A 19,627-nucleotide genomic window follows, 5' to 3' on the forward strand; every position below is an offset into this window, starting at 1 on the left:
TAGTATCCACTATGTTCTGAGATTGATGTTGCTATGACTTTGCTATGCTTAATGCTTGTCACTAGGGCCCGAGTGCCATGATTTCAGATCTGAACCTATTATGTTTTCATCAATATATGAGAGTTCTTGATCCTATCTTGCAAGTCTATAGTCACCTATTATGTGCTATGATCCGTTAACCCCGAAGTGACAATAATCGGGATACTTACCGGTGATGACCGTAGTTTCAGGAGTTCATGTATTCACTATGTGCTAATGCTTTGTTCTGGTTCTCTATTAAAAGGAGGCCTTAATATCTCTTAGTTTCCATTAGGACCCCGCTGCCATGGGAGGGTAGGACAAAAGATGCCATGCAAGTTCTTTTCCATAAGCACGTATGACTATATTCGGAATACATGCCTACATTATATCAATGAATTGGAGCTAGTTCTGTGTCACCCTATGTTATGACTGTTACATGATGAACCACATCCGGCATAATTATCCATCACTGATCCGATGCCTACGAGCTTTCCATATATTGGTTTATGCTTATTTACTTTCTCGTTGCTATTGTTATCATCACTATAAAACACCAAAAATATTACTTTTGCTACCGTTACCTTTTACCACCATTATCACTACTATCATATTACTTTGCTACTAAATACCTTGCTGCAGATATTAAGTTTCCAGGTGTGGTTGAATTGACAACTCAGCTGCTAATACTTGAGAATATTCTTTGGCTCCCCTTGTGTCGAATCAATAAATTTGGGTTGAATACTCTACCCTCGAAAGCTGTTGCGATCCCCTATACTTGTGGGTCATCAGGGGTGTGGGAATGGGGATCATGATTCGTGGATTCGGGGGTTGTTGACACTGGAGCAGACGAGCCGGCGAAGCTTAAGGGGGAAGACCTAAATAGACCCAGATATTTTCATCACAAACGGTTCCTAGAAAACAACTGTGTGTGATGTTGTATATATTTTTTATTAGATGTGAAAGACGAATTTGGAGTAAATTGGCAACGGATGGTGTTTTAAATGTACGAGAAAATTTGTAGTACTAATACAACTGTCATGTCAAATTTTGGAAAAATTCAGGGGTCATTTGACCTTTTAAGACATTTAAGTGATTTTCTAGCCATTTCATGACCGTAATTGAAATTTAAACTACATGTACATGCAACAGCTAACCATAACGGTTTGAAAAGCCATATTTTCTGTACTTATGTGTGATTTAATTCCATGTGCAGTAAATTGGAAGGAATTTTCAAACATATTGGTCTAACGGCTATGACACAATTAAGCATGGAGTGCCATGGCATTTAAATTCCAAAAAATAAAAAAAATCAGAAACACATGAAACCTCGGTCGATGTAATGTCATGCCACCAAGATGATGTGGTAGAAAATTTGGCATGTGTGACAAAAGTTTGGACACAAACCCCTCACAAACCAAAGCAACTCACTAGAAACCTTGTGGTTCCGAGAGGGAACAATGCATGTTTGATGATGAACGGGAGATAGCTTCCTCTTACGGCCTTGTAAGTGCATCAAGTGCCCCTTAGTGATTTTGGTGTATTGAAGACTTATACGTTAAGGGACTGATGCGTTTGTGAGTATACACATGTCTATAAGTCTATGAGGAGTTTGATATTTACAGAGAAAGTCGACCCTTAAAAATGAATGTCTTCAACTGAAGACTTTCGATTTCTGAAGACTTTCTGAAGACTTTGAAAGTGAAGAAATTGGTGTGACCGTGAAGACTTGATATTCATGTGAGGAATATGAAGCGTGAAGACTTTTGTTTTGTAGTTTCATTTTCTCTTTCTTAAGTCATAGGATGCACCATACTGTTAAAGGGGGTCGAGGAAATACTAAGGAAAAGTCTCCAAGTGATGCTCATCTCAAAATCCTGCACCTACCAATCCCTTCGAGGGAAGCCATTGGAAAACTCATACAGTTCAGTCAATTTCTTCAGTGACAGAGATGAAGTTCTTCTGGTCTCTGAGGAATCTGTTCTAACTGGGGAGTTAGGAATTCGCCAGTGCGGATTGCCTACAAGTGAGGAACATGATAGCCCTGAGGAATTTGAGAGCTCAAATTTCCGACTGTTGTTGTGCTACGTGCCAGCTATCCCAAAATATCTACCCACCTAACGGTCATATCATTGAAGGGCATTTATGTCTTATCATGTCGGTCTACTCCCTAGGATATAAATAGCCGCCCCCTACAACCACTAGCTAGTTGGCTGCTCCGCGAGAAACTGACACTTGTCATTGAGAGCATCCCATCCTACGAGGACTTTGAGCGAAAATCATCATGTGAGGAAAAATCCAAAACCGCAAACCAAACACCTGCAAACCGAAAGTGATTGAGCATCACTGAAGAGATTGTTCATGTGTGGAACCGACGCTTGTTACCTTTGAGGACTGTGCATCCTCCAGACGGTTAGGCGTCATGGTCTAGAATATCCAAGAGGAAATTGGGAATCGCCGAGTGACCGAGTCTGTGAAGGTTTGGAAGTCACATGAAGACCTACCATGAGTGATTGGAAGAGGCCTGTGTGACCTTAGTTCAAGGAGAATACGGTGAGGACTGTGTGTCCTCAGGTTTAAATACCTAGCCGCTCCAACTAGATGTACGACTATCACAGTAGTTGGAACTGGTCTACCAAATCATTGTCTTCACCGAGCTAACTGGTTCTATTTCCTCAACCCATTCTATCGGTGTCAAAACCGGCGGATCTCGGGTAGGGGGTCCCGAACTGTGCGTCTAAGGTCGATGGTAACGGGAGACAAGGGACACGATGTTTACCCAGGTTCGGGCCCTCTCTATGGAGGTAATACCCTACGTCCTGCTTGATTGATATTGATGAATATGAGTATTACAAGAGTTCATCTACCTCGAGATCGTAATGGCTAAACCCTAGAGGCCTAGCTTGTATGGCTATGATAATGAGTCTCTTATCCAGACTAAGTCCTCCGGTTTACATAGACACCGGGAGGATCTAGGGTTACACAAGGTCGGTTACAAAGAAGGGAATCTACATATCCGGTCGCCAAGATTGCCTTCCACGCCAAGGAGAGTCCCATCCGGACACGGGTGCAGTCTTCGGTCTTCGTATCTTCACAGCCCATTAGTCTGGCCCATGGCTAACAGGGCGGACGCCCGAGGACCCCTTGGTCCAGGACTCCCTCAGTAGCCCCTGGACCTAGCTTCAATGACAAGGTATCCGGCGCGTAGTGCTACCTTCGGCATTGCAAGGCGGGTTCCTCCTTCCGAACTCCAAAATAGTCTTTGGACGAATTGATCGTGTTCGGGCCTGTAACACACAGCCGTAGAGAGTAAAGTATTCTACGAATCCAATCTGCTGATAACTTTTAGTAATGTGATGGCATGCTTCTCAGTCATTATTTCGAACCGTTTTCCGTCCCGCCGTTCCATGTTTCGGGGTGTGGTTGTCATCGACACGTCTTGTCGAAGCAGAGACTGTGTCCCCTAATTGCGGGATTTTCATCAATACGAGCATGGGTAACCCAACCGTCCTGTGGGAAAGATTCCTTACGAATAGGCAGGTTCTTAGGCTTAGGAGGAGGTGTCCAACACCTGCTGCCTTTATAAAGGAATCAAGGGCCGTCTTTTATGCCAAACCTCTCCTCAGCCTTCCTGACCTCGAGTTCTAGCACCCAAGGTTCGACTTCATCGTTTCAAGCCTCCCATCATGTCCGGACCCAGCTCCCAAGGCCGATGGGTGGCTTCCTCCGTTATGGAGGAGGATATTGCAAAGCTTCGAACGACCAGATATTTGACTGCGGAGGTCCACCACAGGCTTCCTGCTGAAGGATAGGTTATTCCGACCCCCCAGATCTGGCGAGAGGGTCATATTCATCTCCCACTTCCTCTAGGGGCTAGGGTTTGCTCTTCACCCCTTCGTCCGGGGGCTAATGTTTTATTACGGACTAGATTTTCATGACCTGGCCCCGGACTCTATCCTCCACGTCTCGGCATTTATCATTACATGTGAAGCCTTCCTCCGAATCCCCCCACACTTCGGCTTATGGCTCAAGACCTTCAGCGTGAAGCCGAAGGTAGTTGATGGGGAACAGGTGGAGTGCAGCGGTGCTACGATCAGCCAACTCACCGGCACTCCTTGGCCAAAAGGTTCTTTTGCCGAAACTTCCAATCACTGGCGGCGGGAGTTGTTTTACATTACTGAGCCCCGCAGCACCAAGTGGGTAGTTGCGCCCACATTCCTTCCTGGCCCACCGTTACAACTTACATTGCGTCAACAAGGGGCTAGACTGGGGATCAGTTGATGAAGTGCAGACTTTACAGAGCAGCATCCGAACCCTCCTCGAGAGAGACATCGATCTTGTCAATGTGATCCAAGTGATGTTAGTTCGCCGAATCCTACCGTGTCAGCGTAGGTCTCGCCGCATGTGGGAGGTTAATCCAGAAGGACCACAAACCCTCCAACACTTCTTCGGCACCACACACGAAGGGATGTGGAAGTTATTTTTCGGGAAGCACTTGGCTCCCGAACACTTTGTAATTAAGCATACTGTAATATGGTACTGAGCAAGCTATCTTCTTCCAGGGCTGGACAAAGAAGGCAGAACTAATTATGTGTTCTTCCCCTCTGCCCGAGGGCCCAGCGAATCTTGTTCTAACAAGGATGCTGGCCCTGGCACCATACCAGATACCTACGAAGGAGCGCGAGGTGGAGAGTGAGAGGACCAAAGGTGGCCCCTATTTCAAGGGTGCATCGGACATTGCGTCCGGAGGAATCAAAGTCCTCTCATCCGAAGACAAAAGTGAAGGGGGCCACTATCTCCTTTCTTCCTAGGAAGAGAAGGGCCGTCTCCGAAGATCGGGAGAAGCAGGCTTCTAAGAGAGGCAAGATGCCGTAGGTGGCTGGCTCGGGCTTGGAGGACGTCGAAGCACAGTCTCATGACGAGGACAAGGCTCAGGCCAAATCGTAAGTGAATCAAGGCTGTTTTAAACATGTCCGGTTCCTTTGTTATAATGCCTGGAATATATATTTTTTGTTTTTGCAGTTCAACACGCATTCTTCCTCAACAATCCTCTTCCTCGAGGGACCTTCTCCCAGAGATGATGGAAAGTGAGACGCGCCCACCAGACTCTCTATCCAATAGGGTGGACGACTTGGAGGTGTCGTTGCGGAGGGTCTCCCCCGACCAACAAGTGGTGCAAGGGATGATGAAAAAATTGCCCGAAGGTGATACTTCGGTGGCCCAGGGTCCACGGGACAACAATGAGGGCCCCGGACAATCCGATATATAGCCGGATACGAATGAACGGATCCCTTCAAAGGGTGGCCGTACTCCTGCGGCAGCTTCCGGAGACCCAGAGGCGCCGGATATCTTGACGAACATGCTGCGGCAGGCGTCCGTCTCAGAGGAACATCGTACCTTAATGGGCACGGTGGTTGAAAAAGGTCCAATCCGAGAAGAGTGGATTGGATGAGGCCTTTGCGAGCCTACTAAGAGGCTTCGAGGTTTGTACTGTAATATGTGCAATTGTGTGTTATTCGCAAAATACACCTGTGTATAGATAGTAGCCCCTGAGACTCGAGTTGGCTTCCCATGGGAGGCGAACAGAGGATCAAGAATAAATATTCAAGGACTAATCTGATTAACTTGAACACAGGCTGCTTCCCCCTGGCTACTTCCCAGACTATGGATATTGCCGAGCTGCAACGGAAGCTTGATATGGCCGGGGATGACATTGCGTTAATCAATATGCGTCTTAACGAATCGTAAGGTATGTATTCGGGGTAGTCCCTTCACATACATTTTTGTGATATAAGCATGATGCTGAAATTTATATACTGTAATATGCATGGCTGCAGATGGTGCTGCCGTCATTGAAATTCTTCGGGCGGAGCAGGCCCGGTGTAGTAATGCGGCTGCCGAAAAGGCATCGGCTGAGCTAAAAGACGAACGAGCTGCTCGGCGTCAAGACGATGAGAAGATATCCATGATGGAGCTCGAACCAAAAAATGCTGCTAGCCGCTATGAACTCCCTGAGAAGGAGAATAAAGCCAAAACGGCCAAAGTTGACAAGGCCTTACGAGAGGCGAGAGAAGCGCGGTCTGAATCCAGAGCCGCCCGTGAGAAGATCCGGCAAGCTAGGGAGATTGCGGTTGGTGAGCCATTTTTGCTATAGACTAAGTTCGGTGATCCAAACTATGCTCAGCTTAACGAATTGTGGAGTTCTCCGGACGAGTTTTTAGACTTGCCGAAGAGTTCTTCTGATGCAGCGCAGTTTTACCAAGCGCGAGAGGGGTACGCAATGGAGAAGCTTTTCTGGTCCCAATTCAGCGCCGAAGCGCCCCCTGTTGCTAAAGAGCAGATGTCCCAGTGGGCCAAGTTTCATAGGATATCCAGTGCTGCCATGAAGAAAGTCATAACCCGGTTATGGCCGACTGAGCCTGTTCCGAATAGTTACTTTGGTTTGGTGCAATGGCTTGTTGACGCGGTGCCACGTACAGATGCTGTGAAGCGGTCGGTGTGCTTCGAGGGTGCACAGATGGCCTTTGCCCGAGTCGAGACATTCTGGGGGAAGATGAAGGCCATCAATGTTGCGGTGAAGAGTCCACCCAAGGGCAAGGACCACCACAAACTGGAGCATTATTTTGAAGACGTCCTAGTGGCCGCCCGCTTCATAGAGGGTCAGTGCTCGAAAGACATAATGTTCTAGTGAGGTGTATGAGAACTGTACGAGACAATTTTATAGTTAATATGTTTTTATATATTGCTCAAAAGTTTGTGTTCCTCCTATGCGGCCGTTCTAATATAATCTGAAAGTTTTCCAGTCGTCGGCTTCAGCCCCTTGTAGGAAGTGCGGGGGTGTTCGGAAAATCATTTGATCACTCTTGACCCAATGTCTTGGTCCGTGAAGGAGGTGTCAATGCGGCGAACCAGGGAACCAGACTATAGGGCGTTAACACTTTCACTTAGCCATAGGAGTGTTATGGTGGGTCTACGACATAGCCCCTGGTATGTATGCGGCTTATTCATACGATGTGTGTACATATTTGACCAAAAAGAGGTCCTTCGTATGACACAGAGGAATCGCTAGAGATTCCAATAAGTTATCGAGTGGTTGACCAGCTCTCGCCGCATCATGACAGACAATTTTCGGCTTTCTCTACTAAGGTGCTGAGCCAGGTGAACCGGAAGCACAATCGCAGTAGTTCTCCCTTTACTACCCTAGCCGATATAGCGGAACATAGGATAGCAAGCACAGGAGCTGGGCAACCCAACTCTTGACTCTCAAGACATAATTCGGAGCTGATGCATATAAGGCCAAACTCGCGACGCCAAAGTATGCTGTAAAAGCTGTTTGGACTTTGTTGGCAACTCAATTGTTCCCGTACCGAGCCCCTGGCAAGTTTAAGCCGGGGTATACCTATGAAACAACCATAGGAGGCATATTCATTTGTGGAAATACGCGTATAATTAATACGGGTAATGTGAACTGGGACCTGAGCGATATGCCAAAGATTACTTGATATATATAAAGGCCACGACCCCGACTATTTGATATGCACTGGGTCGAAGGCAGAGGAAAAAAGCATGTTACTGGCTCGAAAAAGAGTGCAGTCTACAAAAAGTTATTTTGGACCTCCCGTCGCACGTCTGCGCCGCCTATCCTCGACGAGGGGAATCCTTGAAGGAAGTAGCCCCGTAGGTGAGTGTACGGATCCGAACTCCGATAGAGTCGTTCTTAGATGTTTCTCCTTTGCGCTGCCTGTTTTTAAGAGCTAATGAAGAAAGAAAAAGGAAAGTAGATAAAAATGTTACCGGAGTGCTTGCAGACTTGTCTGTATTATGCTTCCACCAATGCCCATGGTATCTTCAGTGCATAGTTATGTATGCGCGGTATAGTTGTAACGGGTATGTGAGATGGGCAACGGAAGCCGAACTGCTATTTCTGCTCCGGATTTGATCGATCTTCGGTGGGAAATTGCTTCTGGCCCCTGGCATTTGGCTGGTGAACCGCTTTTGGCCCCCTTCCCTTGTGTTCGGCGTTGAGCTTGCCAGCCTTCTTGAGGACCCAACAGTTTCTATTGGTATGATTAGCTGGTTTATTGGGGTGGCCGTGAATCTGGCAGGGTCGGTCCAGTATCCTGTCTAGGTTGGATAGTTTGTCTCTGCTCGCCTTGAATGGCTTTTTCCGTTGACCGGGCTTGGGATTGTTGAATCCGGCGTTGACCGATGCGTCACGTGATCTTTCATTATTATTGCGACTATTGTGTTTGCTTCATTGTCGGTGTCAAAACCGGCGGATCTCGGGTAGGGGGTCCCGAACTATGCGTCTAAGGAGGATGGTAACAGGAGGCAGGGGACACAATGTTTTACCCAGGTTTGGGCCCTCTTGATGGAGGTAAAACCATACGTCCTGCTCGATTTATTCTTGATGATATGGGTATTACAAGAGTTGATCTACCACGAGATTGGAGAGGCTAAACCCTAGAAGCTAGCCTATGGTATGATTGTATGTTGTCCTACGGACTAAAACTCTCTGGTTTATATAGACACCAGAGGGGGCTAGGGTTACACAAGGTCGGTTACAAAGGAGGAGATATACACATCCGTATTGCCTAGCTTGCCTTCCATGCCAAGTAGAGTCCCATCCGGACACGAGACGAAGTCTTCAATCTTGTATCTTCATAGTCCAACAGTCCGGACAAAGGATATAATCCGGCTATCCGGATACCCCCTAATCCAGGACTCCCTCAATAGCCCCCGAACCAGGCTTCAATGACGATGAGTCCGGCGCGCAGTATTGTCTTCGGCATTGCAAGGCGGGTTCTTCTCCATCTTTCGAACGTTTGTAAAGCAGTGTCTGATCCCATAAATGTTTGGACCTCTTGGCTTCTGTGCCCAATAAGGGCTTTCTCCCACGCGTCGAATGAATACGAGGCGCCAGGGCGTTTTTACATTCGCCCCCTAGCCAGATAAATAAATTGTCTATTAAAGGGATGGGGATCCTTAGATCCGATCCATACCATCCTCCCCCAGCGAGAGTCCATCAGAGCGTGTTCCGGAAAGATCCATTCCAGCATGGCCGACCTAAGCCCGATGATTGGGAGAGGTGTTCAGTCCCACACAGTCGTTTAGTCGAACTACAGACTAAGGGATTTCTCCCTCCGGCGTACATGGTGCCCGTTTGAGCCGGGCTTGCCACCTATAATGGCGGGGAGCAAGTGGAGAGCTTTCCCGGTCCCTCCATGGGGGAACGGGTCTGCCTTGTTCCCTATCTATTAAGGGGACTCGGATTTCCAATTCATCCGTTCCTCTGCGGGCTCCTGGAGTTTTACGGCCTCCAATTACACAATTTCACCCCCGCCTCCATCCTATATATCGCCGACTATGTGGCTCTCTGCGAGTTGTTCCTGGGCTGTGAGGCTCACTTCGAGCTGTGGAAAAGGCTATTTTGCCTCGTCCCTCGCACACAGAGGGGGTCACTTTATCAAGTGGGCGGAGCCGAAATATGCCGCATCGCCGATACCGGATACCTGTTCGGTACTCCGAAGAAGTCACCCGAAGACTGGCCTTCAGAATGGTTTTATATGGAGGACGTTCCCCTTCTGGACCCTGTTCAGCGGGGTCTTCTTGAATTCAACAATGCTCCTCTGAAGAAACGCCGAAGTTGGCACCCACGGAGCCCCCAGGTGGAAGACAATGGAGAAGTCCTCTATCTGATGAACCGAATTAAAGCACTGGCTCGATCATGATTGACAGTAACCGAAGTTATGTCGATTTTCATAATGCGGGGAGTGCAACCACTTTAATATCGTGAGCACCCCTTGTGCTATTATAACGGGGCGGATGATGCCACCCGCTGCGGGCGTAAGGGTCCGGACAATGCTGCCGCTTTAGCGAAAATTCTGTCCGAATTGTTCAAGGGTGAGGAAGAGGAGTTCACCCGCATCAAGCCACGGGATGGATTCTCCATGTACAATCCTCCAAGCTGGGTAAGTTATATCTCCCTGCTCCCATTTTTCCCGCATTCTTTGTCGTAAGTATTCACCTTGCCACTTTGCGGCAGGAACTGTGAAAAGCCATAAAGGAGGTCAGCAGCCCTTCTCCATAACCAGAGGACCCTGACTGGGCCCTCGACTCCGGACTTGAAAAAGATTCGGTTATATTCGTGGAGCTGATAGACTGGCAGTTCTGTCAGTTAAGCTGTGATGATGCCATGGTGGCCATTATGGCCGACTATCCCGGACTGCTCCTTGCATCGCACGTAAGAAAAACCAAAAATCCCAACTCCAAAACTAGGATCCCCTTTTAGACACTTCACCCACCATATACACATGGCATTTTTACAGGGAAGGCATTCGGGACGCCCTGCTGAACCCGCAGCAATGCGCCAATAGGAGGCACCGAGGCCGGGTAGGCCAAAAAGGAAGGCGGTCAGGACGGAGACGCCGGTGCGAAGGTATAACAAACCCCGCTCCGTGGTTGTCGTCTTTCTCGAAATATAATTATGCCTGTGTTTCTTTAATAGAAAAAACGCTCGCCGGAATATGTCCGGCGATGTTACTAATCACGCTTCCACCAGCCGGGCGCCAGGACCGGACATAGAGGCGGAAGCCGATATGGGGCGGGCGCCGGATAATCCCCTATAGAGGATGCAGATAGATTATCCGCTACAAACTCAGAGGTGGAAAGCGCCATGAATCATAGGCGCCGCCGGGCCGTACTTCGTGACGCTTGTTTCTCACCAGAGGCATTTGATGCCTTCAATTCTGGAGAGGCGTACCTCCGAGCTGCTCAAGATGGTCTAGCCAGAGCCACGGATCAGTATGTAAAGGATGTACGGGTAAGTAAATCTGACGATTTATATGTATCAGTAGCCCCTGAGACTTGAAACAGTTAGCAGAACTGATTTAAGGATCATCTTTATTGTGCAGGTTCTTACAGAGAAGAATACTAGGCTGTCACAGGAGCTAGAGGAATGAAAGACCCAACTGCGGGCTGCTGTGGCCGCATTGCATGGACCGAAAAAGTCACCTGCTGGTAACATTTACTTTAAAGAATGATGGTTACCATATAATGTGCGGCATGGCTGCAGGTCTAACAACAGATGTTGCAGATGAATCCGGAGAAAATCCGGAGGACCAGCATGTTATGCGATAGCTAGAGGCTGGCAAACGTGTGCTGACTGAGGTTAGGCGGGAGAAAAACAATCTCCAAGACGCCAATATTAAGCTGAGCGTGGAACTAAAAGACGTTCGGGGCCAGCTTGCAGACTCCGAGAAGGAGAATAAGCGGCTTCGGCGCGGCATTTTCAGTATGTGCTTGAACAAATCCTTTTAAAGGAGTTCGGCGAAGAAGCCGACTAACAGCGTTATGTCTGTAGGTATGCTGACGGGTCGTCCCGCGGAGGAAATGTCCGGGTCTGCGGGTGATCTTCTATCCGAGCTGTCACATCTACACGAACAAGTTCGGCAGGTGATGCAGGGTGTTGCCCAGGCCTTGTGGCCGTACGTCTCCCTGCCAGACGGCGTTGCAGAGCTTGCGGAGAAGCTCAAGGGAGCACGGCGGCGCTTCCAATTATGGAAGATATCAGCCTGCCGACAGGGTGCCAGAGAAGCATGGGCCATGGTGAAGACGCGGTATACCAAGGCAGACCCAAATCACATGGTCGAGGTCGGACCTGTGGGGCCCGACGGAAAAGAGATCCCCGTTAGCTTAGTTTATGGGCAAGTAGAATTAGCCGCAAAGTATTCCCAATAGGATTGTAAGCTAGACCGCCTGTTGGATGGTATAGAAGAGGAATTTAGTCAGTCTGCATGACTATGTAATGGAAGTGACATGTATAATGCCTTCTAGCCGGATTGTAGATCATTTGTCTTGGCGGACCTTTTCGCTTCAACCTCGGGACCCGATAGTCCGGAGTGTATCCGAATACCCGCACAGTTATATAAGAACCGGGGCATGCGTGGAGACCAGGCGTAGGGGTCATTAGTGCTTGAATAGACAAGTGCCCAACTAGTTATGTTATATTACATGGGTAGTAAGAAACATCTTCCAGGGAGAATAGTTCCGTTAAGGGTTCCTTTCCCTGGGTAAGCATGCCCTAAAGTGCATGTCCGGACTGCGATAGGAAACGCAGGAAAAACATCTGGGGGCAGATATGGACAATAAATAAAAATCATCTTTTGTTCACCGACCAAATATTCCCTTAAGAACGCTAGCTTTCGGCTTCACCCAGTCTGAGGTACACGTCCGGCTGACCCGGCAGTAACAATCGTAGAGGTGCTCCCCTTATGCCCTAGCCGAATTAACGGGAACGTAGGGCATAAATACAAGAGCGAGGCAACCCAGCTTGGCCAAAACTTAAGTCATATCGATGCATATAATGGCGAAAAAAGGTACATGCGGAAGCATGACACATGTTCGGGGCCTCAGGCCCAGATAAATAATTAAGCTTCTGTGAAAGAAGCCCCCAGGTATTATGAGCGCGGCTAGCGCATCTATAATGTGCAAGTGAGGCACAAGTTGGCCCTTAAAGGCCTAGAGAAATAATAACAGAAAGGAAGAAAGAAAAACAAGACAGATAATGTACATGCAAAAAATGGACAAAGGGAGGGGACGAACATAGGGTCTGGCGCTAGGCGTAGAATCTTCGGAGCCTGGTCGCGTTCCATGGGTTCGGCTCGAGTCGACTAGTCGATGCATCCCACAGTCGGTACGCTCCACCGGTTAGAACTTGGTCAATAATGTAGGGACCTTCCCATTAGGGCTCGAGCTTGTTCTTTTTCTTATCCGGCAGGCGTAGAACTAGTTCGCCAACGTTATAAGTTTTGGCCCTTACTTCTCTGCTTTGGTATCTGCGAGCATGTTGCTGATAAAATGCGGAACGGGCTTTGGCTACATCGTGCTCCTCCTCCAGGGTGTCCAGACTGTCCTGCCGATCGAGCTCGGCTTCTCTTTCTTCGTACATGCGCACTCGAGGTGAGTCATGAATTATGTCACAGGGCAAGACTGCCTCTACGCCATACACCATAAAGAAGGGTGTGTATCCGGTACTACGATTCGGCGTGGTCCGCAGCCCCCAGAGTACGGAGTCGAGCTCCTCTACCCAGTGCGTGTTAGACTCCATTATGGAACGCACTAATCTGGGTTTAATGCCGCTCATTATAAGACCGTTTGCTCGCTTGACTTGGCCGTTGGTTTGTGGGTGACAGACTGAAGCATAATCGAGCTTGATGCCCATTTTGATGCACCAGAGTTTTACCTCATCGGCTGTGAAGTTTGTGCCGTTGTCAGTGATGATGTTGTGGGGGACTCCATAACGGTGTACGACCCCAGATATGAAGTCTATCACTGGTCCGGATTCGGCTGTTTTAACAGGCTTGGCCTCTATCCATTTGGTGAATTTACCCACCATGACCAGTAAGTATTTTTTCTTGTGGGTTCCCCCTTTAAGGGGTCCAACCATGTCGAGCCCCCAGACCACGAAGGGCCACGTAACGGGGATTGTTTGAAGGCCGGTGGGTGGCATGTGCCTTTGATTTGCAAAGAGCTGGCAACCGGCGCAGTGTTGGACCAAGTCCTGTGCATCTGCCCGGGCCATTGGCCAATAGAATCATGTACGGAAGGCCTTACTTACAAGAGCCCGGGCTGCGGCGTGGTGACCGCCGAGTCCGGCATGGATTTCTGCTAAAAGGTTTCGCCCTTCCTCTTTGGAGATGCACCTTTGAAGGACTCCGGTAGTGCTTTTTTTATACAATTCTCCCTCGTGGACCCTGTAGGCCTTAGATCGCTGCACTATGCAGCGTGCCTCATTTTGGTCCTCCGGAAGTTCCTGCCTAGTTAGGTAGGCCAGGAATGGTTCTGTCCACGGGGCTATAATGGCCATTATTATGTGGGCTGAACGTGTGATTTCGGTGGCGGGGCCTCCGATTGTGTCAGAGTATTCAGTATCGGGTATTTTGGCCGGGTCCAGACTATGGTTACCCGTGTCCCCTTCCCATACTACGGATGGCTTGAACAGCCTTTCCAGAAAGATGTTGGGGGGGACCGCATCACGTTTTGCGCCGACGCACGCGACGATATCCGCCGCCTGATTGTTTTCCCGAGCCACATGGTGAAATTCGAGCCCCTCAAACCGAGCTAACATTTTTAGGACAGCGTTTCGGTAGGCCACCATTTTCGGATCCTTGGCGTCAAAGTCTCCATTTATTTGGGATATTGCAAGGTTTGAATCCCCACGCACCTCCAGGCATTGAATGCCCATGGAGACTGCCATCCGAAGACCATGCAACAGGGCTTCGTATTCGGCTGCGTTGTTGGAGTCTGTGTACAATATTTGCAGTACGTACTGAATGGTATCTCCGGTTGGGGATGTCAGGACGACGCCAGCCCCTAGACCAGCTAGCATTTTCGAACCGTCAAAGTGCATGATCCAATAGGAGTATGCGCCGTACTCTTTAGGGAGTTCGGCCTTCGTCCATTCGGCGACAAAGTCAGCCAATACTTGCGACTTAATGGCTCGTCGAGGTTTGTATGTTATGTCGAACGGGAGGAGCTCAATAGCCCATTTGGCAATCCGGCCCGTAGCGTCGCGGTTGTTTATAATATCATTAAGTGGCACTTCCGAGGCTACTGTAATGGAACACTCTTGAAAGTAGTGTCGCAGCTTCTAGGATGCCATGAATACCGCGTAGGCTATCTTTTGATAATGTGGGTACCGTGATTTGCATGGAGTGAGGACAGTGGATACATAGTATACCGGCTTTTGAAGAGGGAATTTATGTCCGTCAGCTTCTTGTTCGACGACAAGCACTGCGCTTACAACTTCATGGGTTGCCGCAATGTACAATAGCATTGGTTCGCCGATGTTTGGCACGGCCAGGATTGGGTTGGTTGCCAAAATGGCCTTTATTTCTTCCAATCCGGCTGTGGCAGCGTGCGTCCACTCAAAGTGTTTGGTGCGCCGGAGGAGGCGATAAAGGGGTAAAGCCTTTTCTCCTAAGCGGGAGATAAAGCGTCTTAGAGCCGCCACGCATCCTGTTAACTTTTGGATTTGTTTGAGGTCTGTTGGGGTAGCCAACTGTGACAAAGCTCGGATTTTGGCCGGGTTAGCTTCAATACCTCTACTTGAGACAATGAAACCCAGGAGCTTTCCGGCTGGTACGCCGAAAACGCTTTTTCCGGATTGAGCTTAATGTCGTATGTTCGGAGGTTGTCGAATGTGAGCCTCAAGTCGTCTATCAAAGAGTCGACGTGTTTGGTTTTGACGACCACATCGGCTACGTATGCCTCTACTGTTTTGTCGATTTGTTTCTCCAGACATGTCTGAATCATGCGCTGATATGTTGTGCTGGCATTTTTGAGCCCAAAAGGCATTGTGTTGAAACAGAAGGGACTGTATGGTGTGATGAATGCCGTTGTGGCTTGGTCGGACTCCGCCATATTGATTTGGTGGTAACCGGAGTATGCATCGAGGAAACACAATGACTCGTGTCCTGCGGTAGCATCGATAATTTGGTCGACGCGGGGGAGGGGGAAGGGATCCTTTGGGCAAGCTTTATTGAGGTCCTTGAAATCGACACAAAGGCGCCAGGATTTATCCTTCTTTGGTACCATCACCAGGTTTGCTAGCCAGTCCGGGTGTTTTATCTCTCTGATGAATCCGGCCTCCAATAACTTGGCTAATTCCTCTCCCATGGCCTGTCTCTTAGGTTCGGAGAAACGCCGAAGAGCTTGCTTGACCGGCTTGAATCCCTTTATGATATTGAGGCTATGCTCGGCCAGCCTGCATGGGATTCCTGGCATGTCTGAGGGGTGCCAGGCGAATATGTCCCAATTCTCGCGCAGGAACTCTTGTAGTGCGGCGTCCACGACGGGTTTTAACTGTGCCCCGATGGAGGTTGTTTTTGTAGGGTCCGTTGGGTGGACTTGGAATTTGACTATTTCATCCGCTAGTTTAAAAGAGGTGGACTTGGATCTCTTATCGAGTATCACATCGTCCCTGTCCACTGTGGAGCGTAGCGTGGTTAGCTCCTCGGCCGAGAGGGCTTCGGATAATGCCTCGAGGGCCAGTGCGGCTGTTTTTTTTTCGGCTCAGAGTGTTGTGTCCGGATCACAAGCGAGGGTGATGATTCCGTTGGGCCCGGGCATTTTGAGCTTCATGTACCCGTAATGGGGTACGGCTTGGAAGATCGTGAACGCCTCACGTCCTAAAAAGGCGTGGTATCCACTGCTGAACGGGGCCACTTGAAATGTAATTTCTTCGGACCTGTAATTCTCTGGCGTACCGAATACCACATCTAGTGTGATTTTCCCAGCGCATCGTGCCTCCCGACTGGGTATGATTCCCCTGAAGGTTGTGCTACTTTGCTTAATGCGGTTCCAGTCTATTTCCATTTTTTGAAGAGTTTCCTCATAGATGAGGTTTAATCCGCTGCCGCCGTCCATGAGTACTTTGGTGAGTCGAAAGCCGTCCACAATTGGACTGAGGACCAGTGCAGCTGGTGCTCGGGCTGTTTGGAATTTAGGTTCATCACTGGCATTGAAGGTAATAGCCATGTCACTCCATGGATTTATTGCTACTACGTGGCAGATTTTGGCCATGCTGCGGAGTGTTCGCTTGCGCCTATTATTTGACGCAAAGATCTCAAAGACTGTAAACACCGTTTTATTATCCACGGGATGGAGCTCTGTGGCATTTGGGATAAGAAAATCCTCACCACTTTTGGCCACCTGCTGGAGTATCCAACACGCTCTAAGGCTGTGTGTTGGTATTGTATCCGTTGTATTGTGAATTTTGTAGGGTCCGTTAAGCCATCCCTCCAGTACGGTTCCATGCCCTGTAGAGGATTTTTGTTTCTTTGCAACTAGCTCGGGCGTCTTATGATAGTGCACCCTTTTACTTCGGACTGGGTGTATATTCGGAGCCAGATTATCCAAAATTTCGTTTTGGTTTTCTAGGCGCTTTCCATCGCATAGTACTTTTGTACTATTGACGCCAAGTCAGCGAAGCGTGATATGTCACGGCGACTTAAGGCGTTAAGGATTCCCTTGTCCGTGCAATTATTGCAGAAAAGTGAGACTGCATCTTCCTCGCGACAGTCCTTAACCTTGTTCATCACAAGGAGGAATCTGGCCCAATAATGATGTATTATTTCATGGGGCTCTTGCCTGATGTGGTAAAGATCGTTTATGTCTGGGTGGGTGGGTGGATTTGAGTCCGAATCCCTACCCGATCTGAGACCCAGGGGCCGAGGAGTTTCCAATCTTGGAAGTTCGGGTTCTGGAGTGTTACCCGATAAATTTGGCCCGCTACCTGATTCTAGGTTCAGGGCTTAGGTAATGTCCTCCCGTAAGTGGGTATCCGGCTCGGAGAGCTCAGGAATCCGGACATAGTTAGTCCTCAAAATAGAGGAAGAGTTGCCGCATGACGAAACTGCCTAGCTGGAGAGTTTGGCCGACAGCCAGAGCTCCCCCGGCGGTGATGTTGCTTTTAACAACGAGACGAGCCATCCTTCCTTACGGCGACGCCACAGAGGAACTCCCAATGAAAGCACCAATGTCGGTGTCAAAACCGGCGGATCTCGGGTAGGGGGTCCCAAACTGTGCGTCTAAGGAGGATGGTAACAGGAGGCAGGGGACACAATGTTTTACCCAGGTTCGGGCCCTCTTGATGGAGGTAAAACCCTACGTCCTGTTCGATTTATTCTTGATGATATGGGTATTACAAGAGTTGATCTACCATGAGATCGGAGAGGCTAAACCCTAGAAGCTAGCCTATGGTATGATTGTATGTTGTCCTACAGACTAAAACCCTCCGGTTTATATAGACACCAGAGGGGGCTAGGGTTACACAAGGTCAGTTACAAAGGAGGAGATATACACATCTGTATTGCCTAGCTTGCCTTCCACGCCAAGTAGAGTCCCATCCGGACACGAGACGAAGTCTTCAATCTTGTATCGTCATAGTCCAACAGTCCGGCCAAAGGATATAATCCGGCTGTCCGGATACCGCCTAATCCAGGACTCCCTCATTCGTCGTGGCTTGCCATTGCCGTCTCGGATTTTGAAAATGCCTGAGTCGCTGGCGCTATTGCTTCTACGTGCGAGCTAGTTGTCTTCACCCGCGCAAAAGCGGGTCATTAGAGCGGTAAGGTCTGTCATGGATCTGGGTCCTTCTTGACCGAGATGGCGTGCAAGCCATTCATCCCGGACGCTGTGTTTAAAGGCCGCAAGGGCTTCCGCGTCCGGACAGTCGACGATTTGGTTCTTTTTAACTAAGAACCTAGTCCAGAGCTGCCTGGCTGACTCTCCGGGATGCTGGGCAATGTGACTTAAGTCGTCGGTGTCTGGTGGCCGGACATATGTTCCTTGGAAGGTTTCGCGAAAGGCGTCCTCCAAATCTTTCCAGCTGCCAATAGAATTTTCCGGCAGACTGTTTATCCAGTACCGAGCTGGTCCTTTGAGTTTTAGTGGTAGGTATTTGATGCCATGAAGGTCGTCCCCACGGGCCATGTGGATATGGAGGAGGAAGTCCTTGACCGTGGGATCCGTTGTTCCATCGTATGATTCAATATTAATAGGTTTGAACCCGTCTGGGAATTGATGCTCCATTACTTCGCCTGTGAAGCAAAGAGGGTGTGCGGCGCCTCTATGTTGGGCCACACGGCGATGTACCTCCGATGGAGTCCGTTTGCGGTTTTCGGTCTGGGCTTGGCTAGGTTTGTCACGTCCGAATAGGTGGCCGTGGTCGCGTGTTGAGGTATGTCCTCGCGATCCATAGGTCGCTCTTGAGTGTCCTGCTCTACTACCCAGGTCCTGTTGATGGTCATATGCACAACCCCAAGCTGTTTTGTTCTTGCCTTTACGGCAAGGTGGGGGGTCTGGTGTTTGGCTTGAGTTGTCGCTTTGCCTGGACCAAGTTGTGGTCGACCTGGCACCTTGTGCGATAATGGCACGCGCTCGAGTGCCTTGTCGTCACCCTGGGGTCGCAATCTACTCTTTGGGTAGCTTTTGGCTGGGCCACTAAGGCCGTATTCTTCGGCGGCTAGGACTTCGGTCCATCTATCATTGAGCAGATCTTTGTCAGCTTGAAGCTGCTGCTGCTGCTTCTTTTTCAGGCTCCTTGCAGTGGCTATTAGTTGGTGCTTGAAGCGCTCCTGCTCAAGAGGTTCCCCAGGCACGATGAAATCCTCGGTGCTGAGGCTCACCTCATCCTTAGAGAGCGAAAGGTAATTGTCGTCCTCCGAATGTTCGTACGTGGCCTATTTACCAGGGCTAACCTGCCCGTCTTCCCGTTTATTTTGGTCATTAGCTGTATCAACGGGGTCTTCGCTGTCTTTGGCATCGTCGTCCATACTGTCAATGTCCTCGGAGTCGTAATCAGGTGTATCGGTCGAATCCTCGACTGTGGCTATGAAGCGGATGGTGGGTGGGAAGCAAAATTCTCCACCACCAGCCCCTGGTTCGAGCCAGATATAGTTCGGCTGTGAATCCTTCACCAAGGACAGGTTCTTTAAGGAATTTAGCACATTGCCCAAGGGCGAGTGCTGGAAGATGTCTGCGGCGCTGAATTGGAATATCGATAAACGATCAAGCTCGGCGTCCGCGGGCTCACGTGGTTCGAAAC

The sequence above is a fragment of the Triticum urartu genome, chromosome 2A (genome assembly GCF_056163025.1).
Source record: "Triticum urartu cultivar PI428250 chromosome 2A, HENAU_Tu73, whole genome shotgun sequence".
NCBI lineage: Eukaryota > Viridiplantae > Streptophyta > Magnoliopsida > Poales > Poaceae > Triticum > Triticum urartu.